The sequence below is a fragment of the Pinus tabuliformis genome, chromosome 9 (genome assembly GCF_031772625.1).
Source record: "Pinus tabuliformis cultivar Carrire ecotype Pingquan chromosome 9, CPIR1, whole genome shotgun sequence".
Taxonomy (NCBI): Eukaryota; Viridiplantae; Streptophyta; class Pinopsida; order Pinales; family Pinaceae; genus Pinus; species Pinus tabuliformis.
Window position 1 is genome coordinate 648808334 of NC_142307.1, and position 8451 is coordinate 648816784.

General features: G+C 37.1%; 1 long non-coding RNA gene across 1 annotated transcript; it reads right to left on the reverse strand.

Annotated features, from left to right (window-relative positions):
* Positions 1 to 5584: 5584 nt before the first annotated feature.
* LOC149150324 (uncharacterized) lies at positions 5585 to 8042 on the reverse strand. Its single transcript, XR_016262571.1, has 4 exons — positions 7936 to 8042; positions 6214 to 6345; positions 5896 to 5981; positions 5585 to 5681 (listed from the first exon to the last, which is right to left on the reverse strand). It is a non-coding gene; the product is annotated as an uncharacterized LOC149150324 (long non-coding RNA).
* Between the last annotated feature and the right edge of the window lie 409 nt (positions 8043 to 8451).

Sequence of the window (8451 nt, forward strand, 5' to 3'; positions counted from 1 at the left end):
CTTCGACCAGAATATTTTGCATGGTGTTCGACGCCAAGTCCTTTATTCACACCACGTGAATTGTACTGCAGTACCTTGAGGTTCATTATCATTATCGATGATTCCTCTCGCGCTTGTTAACGGTTTACATCATTGACTGGTAATCAAGCGATGTCTTTCCATGTTCGACTTCAGCGCAATTCTCACATGGATCGACTTGTACTTAGAGTGAAGATCGAACGAGTTTTGAAGACCCCGGATCTAGTTTCATCCATCCGGGATGCGATATATATTCAGGAAAATAAAGACATTTGACATGTACATCATTGCAACAGATGATCATCCTACTCAAAGGATGATAGTTTCGCCAGAATTATCAGTCTACCATTAGACGATCGTCTGTTCTATGTACCAAAATGTATTTATAAAGCTCAGCATGGGAATGCCCGCCTCAGCTAGATCATGAAAGCAGAATGAATCATAATGTATTGTATTGTATCTTATTACAGGTCTCCTCCCAGCAAATGGATGAACTTCGGACTCCCCTGGATAAAGCATTTCACCCGATAAACGACCTCATACTTTAGGGGGCAACTGTTATAGACATTTTTGTGCCTTGCATCACTGAGCATGAAATGTCAATAATTAAGGGATCCAAAGTCCCTAAACATGTTGTTCCTACCCCTAGAGGAACAAGGCCAGCAAACCACAGCAGTTTACAAAAGTTCTCCACCTGAAAACACTCAAAAACAAGCAATTTCTGGATCATGTCAACTGCTCCACTGAGCATCTGCGCTGAATGTCAAGTGCTCCACTGTGTACCTGCGCTGAATGTCAACTGCAAAGAAGGCCACCTGCGCTGAGCGTACTTGGACAAGTGGCAGACTCATTTCTCAAGGTGTCAATGCCCAGGAAGCTTCCAAAATGACACTTGGATCAGGGAATTCGACTGGTGATGAGTAAGAGGTTCCAAATCTCCAAGTGGAAGCAAGAACCTCCAAGTGGACTCAAGAACTGAAGTGGGAGAGGACACTAGTCAGCTTCATGCAAGCCTCAAGCTGACTCATCCTTTCTCCAAAACTCCTATATATAGAGCTCTCTCATGAGGTCTAAGGAGGCTGGATTGTATTGCAAAGAATTGTTGTTGGTTTGTGGTTGGATCATTGGGTGTTTATGCTTTGAAAGGGGTTGAAGAAGGAATTCCATTCTGCTGGGAAGGAGATGCTGGGTTGGAACCCTATGGGTTGTATCTCTTCCTGAATCTTGCTTATCAATCAATAAAGCTTCTTGGTTCTTTCCTATATGCTGGTGTCTATTGTATGGTTTGCATTAGTGTATTTGATTTACTTTTAATCCTGAATCATTTATGAATATGTATCTTTGCCTTTGTATTGTGTCCTTCTCTTGTTGCATGTAGATGTTCTCTTGTCACAGGTAGCTGTTCTCTTGTGATCTCATGGGAGCAAAAGCAAGGAGGCAAGTAGTTGTGGACACACAAAGAGGAGAGGATCTAGATCGAGGGACAACCGAAAGATAACGGTAAGTCTACCAATCTCCTCTCTTTCATATTTCATAAAGGAAGAAACGGAAGTAGCTGCATTCGTTTGTTGCTAAGGAACTATCACGCCTTAGGTGGATAGGATCGTCCTGCATAGGCATTTTTCCCCACAACAGGCCTACTTTTTCTTAACTCCAACCGACTGAAGCCTAGCCTAACCTACTCTAACCTACCCTAATCTACTCTAACCTAGCCTAACATAGACAAACCTACTTTAACCTAACCTAGCCTAACCTACTCTAGCCTAGCCTAACCTAGCGTAGCCTAGCCAAATCAAGCTAAGCCTAATCTAGCCTAGCGTAGCCTACTCTGGCCTAACCTACTCTAGCCTACTCTAGCGTAGCATAACGTAGCCTAACCTACTCTCACATAACCTAATCTAGACTAGTCTAACATACCCTAACCTAGCCTAACCTAGCCTAGCCTAGCCTACTCTATCCTAGCCTAGCCTAGCCTATTCTAGCTTATCCTACTTTAGCCTAGCCTACTCTATCATATCCTAGCCTAGCCTACTCTAGCCTAGCATAGCCTACTCTAACCTAACCTAACCAAGCCTAACCTATCATAGTCTAGCCTAGCCTAGCCTACTCTAACCTAGCATATTCTAGCCTAATGTACTCTATCCCACTCTAACCTAATGTACCCCATTCTAGCCTACTCTAAACTACTCCAACCTACTCTAGCCTAACCCACCCTACTCTACTCTAGCCTAACCTACTTTATCCTAACTTAGCGTAACATACTCTAGCCTAACTTAGCCTAACCTACTCTAGCCTAGCCTGATCTAGCCTAGACTAACGTACTCTATCCTAGCCTACTCTAGCCTAGTCTACTCTAGCCTAGTCTAGCCTAGCCTACTCTAGCCTAGTCTATCCTAACCTAGCCTACTCTAGCATAGGCTACTCTAGTTTAGCCCAGACTACTCTAGCCTTGGCTAGCTTACTCTAGCCTACTCTAGCCTAGCCTGGCCTACTCTAGCCTACTCTAGCCTAGCCTAGCCTACTCTAGCCTACTCTAGCCTGCTCTACTCTAGCCTAGACTACTCTAGCCTTGCCTAGCTTACTCTAGCCTACTCTAGCCTAGCCTAGCGTTCTCTAGCCTACTCCACCCTAGCCTAACCTACTCTAGCCTACTCTAGCCTAGCCTACTCTAGCCTGCTCTACTCTAGCCTAGCTTACTCTCTCCTACTATACTCTAGCTTAGCCTAGCATACTCTATCCTATCCTAGCCTAGCCTAGACTACTCTAGCCTACTCTAGCCTAGCCTAGCCTACCCTACCCTACTCTAGCCTAACCTAGCCTAGACTAGCTTACTCTAGGCTAGCCTACTCTAGCCTACCCTACTCTAGCCTAGCCTACTCTAGCCTAGACTAACCTAGCCTAGCCTACTCTATCCTAGCCTAACCTTGCATAGCCTACTCTAGCCTAACCTACGGTAGACTACTCTAATTTATCCTAGCCTAGCCTAGCGTACTCTAGCCTAGCCTAGCCTAGCATAACCTACTCCAGCCTAGCCTACTCTAGCCTAGCCTACTCTAGCATAGCCTAGCCTAGCCTAGCCTACTCTAGCATAGCCTAGCCTATGCAAGCATCACATCAAATTTTCATCATTCCATTAAAAACCATATAGATACACAAGTACTAAAACATCATATCATATTTCCATCATTACATTCGAAAACATTATAAATACACAAACACATAAACATTCCTTGAGATTTTATTACACACAAGATTGTAAATACCCAAACAAACACAATAAGAAAAAACATACAATCAAGAATACAAACACATAATAAAAAATGCCTACAATCAAGAGTACACAACACACATACAATGAAGAGTACAAACATAGAATCAAGAGTACAATTCAAATTTTAATCATTGCAAACAAGATTATAAGAACAAAAGAAATACAAACACACAATAAATACGCAAACATAACAAACATTACAAACACGCAATTATTCAAACATCAAAAGCTTTGCAAATAATCAAGAGTACAATTCAAGTTTTTAATCATTACAAACAAGATTGTAAGTACAAAAACAATACAAACACACAAGCATTACAAATACACAAACATTCGAACATCAAAAGCATTGCAAATACACAAGCATACAAACATCCCATCAAATTTCTTATTACACACACAAAATTATAAATACATACGAGCATTTGCATATCAAATTTTGATCATCATACATAGAAGATTGTAAATATCCAAACATACAAAGTTGATGTAGACACTAAATAAAACCATATGCTAAAGAAAATTCACACACATTTCAAAGTACATACCAATCATGTCATCCACATCCATTGTAAACGCATAACTATGCAAATGAATCCCAAACAACAACCATTGTCATACACATCACAAATACACATCAAATAATGAATATCACAAAAAGCATTGTAAACATACAAAGATACAAACATTAGATATCAAGCCTTGGCCATCCCACACATTGTAAACACACAAAGATACAAACATTAGATATCATGTCTTGGCCATCCCACACATTGCAAGCACACAAAGATACAAACATTGCATATCAAACTTTGTTCATCACACACAAAAATATACACATCAAATAATGAACATCACAAAATGCATTGCAAACACACAAAGGTACAAACATTAGATATCATGTCATGGCCATCCCACACATTGTAAGCACACAAAGATACAAACATTGCATATCAAATTTTGGTCATCACACACAAAAATATACACATCAAATAATGAACATCACAAAAAACATTGTAAACACACAAAGATACAAACATTGCATATTAAATTTTGGTCATCACACACAAAAATATACACATCAAATAATGAACATCACAAAAAGCATTGTAAACACACAAAGATACAAACATTAGATATCATGCCTTGGCCATCCCACAGATTGTAAACACACAAAGATACAAACATTGCATATCAAATTTTGGTCATCACACACAAAAATATACACATCAAATAATGAACATCACTAAAAGCATTGTAAACACACAAAGATACAAACATTAGATTTCATGTCTTAGCCATCCCACACATTGTAAGCACACAAAGATACAAACATTGCATATCAAATTTTGGTCATCACACACAAAAATATACACCAAATAATGAACATTTCTAAAAGCATTGTAAACACACAAAGATACAAACATTAGATATCATGTCTTGGCCATCCCACACATTGTAAGCACACAAAGATACAAACATTCAATATCAAATTTTGGCTATACACAAAAATATACACATCAAATAATGAACATCACAAAAAGCATTGTAAACACACAAAGATACAAACATTAGATATCATGCCTTGGTCATCGCACACATTGTAAGCACACATAGATACAAACATTGCATATCAAATTTGGGTCATCACACACAAAAATATACACATCAAATAATGAACATCACAAAAAGCATTGTAAACACACAAAGATACAAACATTAGATATCATGTCTTGGTCATCCCACACATTGTAAGCACGCATAGATACAAACATTGCATATCAAATTTGGGTCATCACACACAAAAATATACACATCAAATAATGAACATCACAAAAAGCATTGTAAACACACAAAGATACAAATATTAGATATCAAGTCTTGGCCATCCCACACATTGTAAACACACAAAGATACAAACATTGCATATCAAATTTTGGATATTAGAAATTCATTGTAAACACAATCGTATAAATGAAACTCAAAAAACAATCATTCCACAAAATTCTACATGTAAATTCAAGTAACAGAAAAACACATCAATCAATCTATGCATTAAAAGATTTTAGTTTGCAATCTATTAAACTAAAAGTATCTAGTTCTAAAATAAGTAAATGAAAAAGTAAGGCGGAGAGAAGGACACAAACCCTTGAGGACAGCCATGGTCCATCCTCAAGAGCAATGAGAAAGGGCTTTTAGCCCTTTCAAACAAAATAATACTTTTATTAGAATGATAATGTTTTTAGAGTAATTACAAAATAAAGATGAAAAACAAATCACTACTAGTTTAATTTGGGTCATAATAACATAATGAATTCATATCTCCTATCATGACATGTAGATAGTTCATGTATCCTATCATGCTTGTATTTTTTTCAGGCTCTTAAATCATCTGCAAAAAACACAACAATTATTAAAATTTAGTGGTCATCTATTGGTTATCTATAAAGTAGCAATTTTTTTTGAATTAAATTTAATATTTTAAGCAAAGGGACTAACCCCTAATTTGATAACTTGCTAAGTGAATGCAAAGGTTAGAACATAGAGATATGATGAAATTAAAGGCAATGAATAAATTGAAAGTTGATATAAAGGTTTGAATTAACCTTTGCACCATTTGCACTATGGTGTATCTTTTTTGCAACAACGGTGATATATCTATGCAATACAAGCCATCATACTCGCGGATAGCCTACAACTCGTTGGGCATATTCATCCAATTAATTAAAATACATAATCAATCAAACATTCCTAGCACAACATGGAGTTTGACGGTTTTGAAAGCTGAGAGTAAATAAAAGTAAAAAATAAAAGTAAGAGGAAATGTATTTAATACAACATACATATATTGAAGGATCATACAAGAAATTAAATGAATCTGAACATTCTTTTTCTCATTAAATATGTATTAAAAAATTGCTTACCTTTGACGGAAGAAATTAAATGGTTTCCTTTTTTCCCTGTGCTTAGATTCAATGTTATTGGGAGAAGGGACGTTGCTGCACTGTGAGGAATGATCTGGGAGAAGGGACGTTGCTGCACTGGGAGAACGGACGCTGCAGTGGGAGAATAGAAAAACCATGAATTTGGCATACAATATATATAGTCTATTTGGAAACACAAAAAGCATCAATTTGACATATAATATATCTATAATCTATTTATATATTATAATGGTGTATAAATTCTTATGAAATTCCAAATGTATCCACCAATTTTTTATTTTTTATTTTTTATAATGGCAAGATATCCACCAAACACTGAGTGGGAGCAATTGAATACAATAATGACAAACACTGAATTTATCCCTGGAAAGATATCCACCAATACGGAGTGGGAACAATTGAATTTTATATGAATATAACAATAATGACAAACACACACCGAAGAATGAATGAGAGTGATCAATCACAACTCAAAACCTCTTTTGAAAACAAGCACTGGGAGACGAAATACAAAGTATCTAGTCCAACATATTATTCACTGTCACTGTATATGCATCCAAAATAATAGGCAAAGTTTCTGTGGGCAGACTATTCTAAGGCATGTAAACTAACAGAGATGAGTAAATTTCTTACAAATGCAACCCCTACCAAAAGGCAAAGTTCCCTAGAAACTTTGGAGTAGAGTTGGAGTTCTGTGGTCTAGACTAGAATCTCTATAAATAGCTGTTAGCAAATCCAAGCACCCAATCCCAAGAAATCAATAAAACTGCGAATCTGGAAAAATAGAAAACACTATTGGGGCCAAAACCAGTTTAATCAAACTTCTCCAAATATAATGAATAATTAATTTAGCATTTATGTTGTATTCCAAGTTCCCAACACCACTGTAATTCAAGTTCTCTGGATATAATGAATAATTTAGCAAATTTTGTTAGCTTTATTATAAAAGGCTAGAAGGAAGCTTTTGGATTATGGGAGGAATGATTATGGTTTTTACTTTGAGGTTTCAAAAATTGATTCAGGTCATCTTAGGAGGATTGTTCAAGTCAATTGCAAATAATTGTGAACAAATCCAAGCACCCAAGTCCAAGAAATCAATAATTGCCAATAACTGTTAAGCAAATCCAACCACCCAAGCCCAAAAAATCAATAACTGCAAATTTCAACAAATAGAAAACACTCTTAGACCGACACCAATAAAGGCCATCTTAGGATTTTTCAGGTCTATTTGGTGCTGCTCACATCTAACACCAAATAAATTATGGTTATGCCGATTATGAGAAACCTCGGCCCAGGTTTATGATATATCCTTAGCTATAGTATGCAAGGGCAAGGAGATGAGTTTCAAGGATGTTCTGAGACAGAACCCAAGTTCCCAAATATTTTTCAAATTAGAAGATATATGGTCAAATGGAGTTTGACCATTTTAGATTTTGGAAGGTTGGAGTAGGAGAATCAACGTTTTATTCACAGCAATACACAAATTTATTATCAGAATCATGACATCATCACAGCCATGCCTATAAATTCATCATAAATGAATGAATTATCTTACAAGAAAGTACAGTGAAATCTGAACATTCTCTTTATCACACATATATGTATGCATTTCTGATAAAATCCCATATTCTCCTTGGTGCAATCGACAATGACACCCAACAAAATTAACATAGTCCGTCAAGAAAATGCTTACAGGCTTACCTCTGAGAGATGAATCCACATAGACATGATATTTGCAAGGGGAATTGCTCAATCCCTTTTTCTTTGCCCTTAGATTCTCCTCAAAAACGCCTCACATCGATGCAGAGGATCTCATACCCTGGCACACTGACTGCAATCTGGGATCAGCATAGGATTCCTGTGGAATATGAATATGAAACCGTCTCAGCAGCATGGATGCACAAGATTTAATTTAAAAAACCGAAAAACATGGATTCAGAGGATCTAAATTAAAAAATCAAGAAACCGCTCACCATGGGTGCAGAGGATCACCAAGAAAGCGCAGACTCTGAGGAATTTCTCCTCCAGAATAATGCTCCCAGTGGCCAGTATTTGACGATGGCCACCGCCCAGATCCATATTGGCAGGCCCTGTTTCTCTCCATTTCTGTGCAATTAAGGATCTATACTGCCGCCTCACCAAGAATGCGGAAAATCTAATTTAAAAAACCATACAACTCTGAACATCAAGTTACCGGAATTAAATTTCTAAAATCAA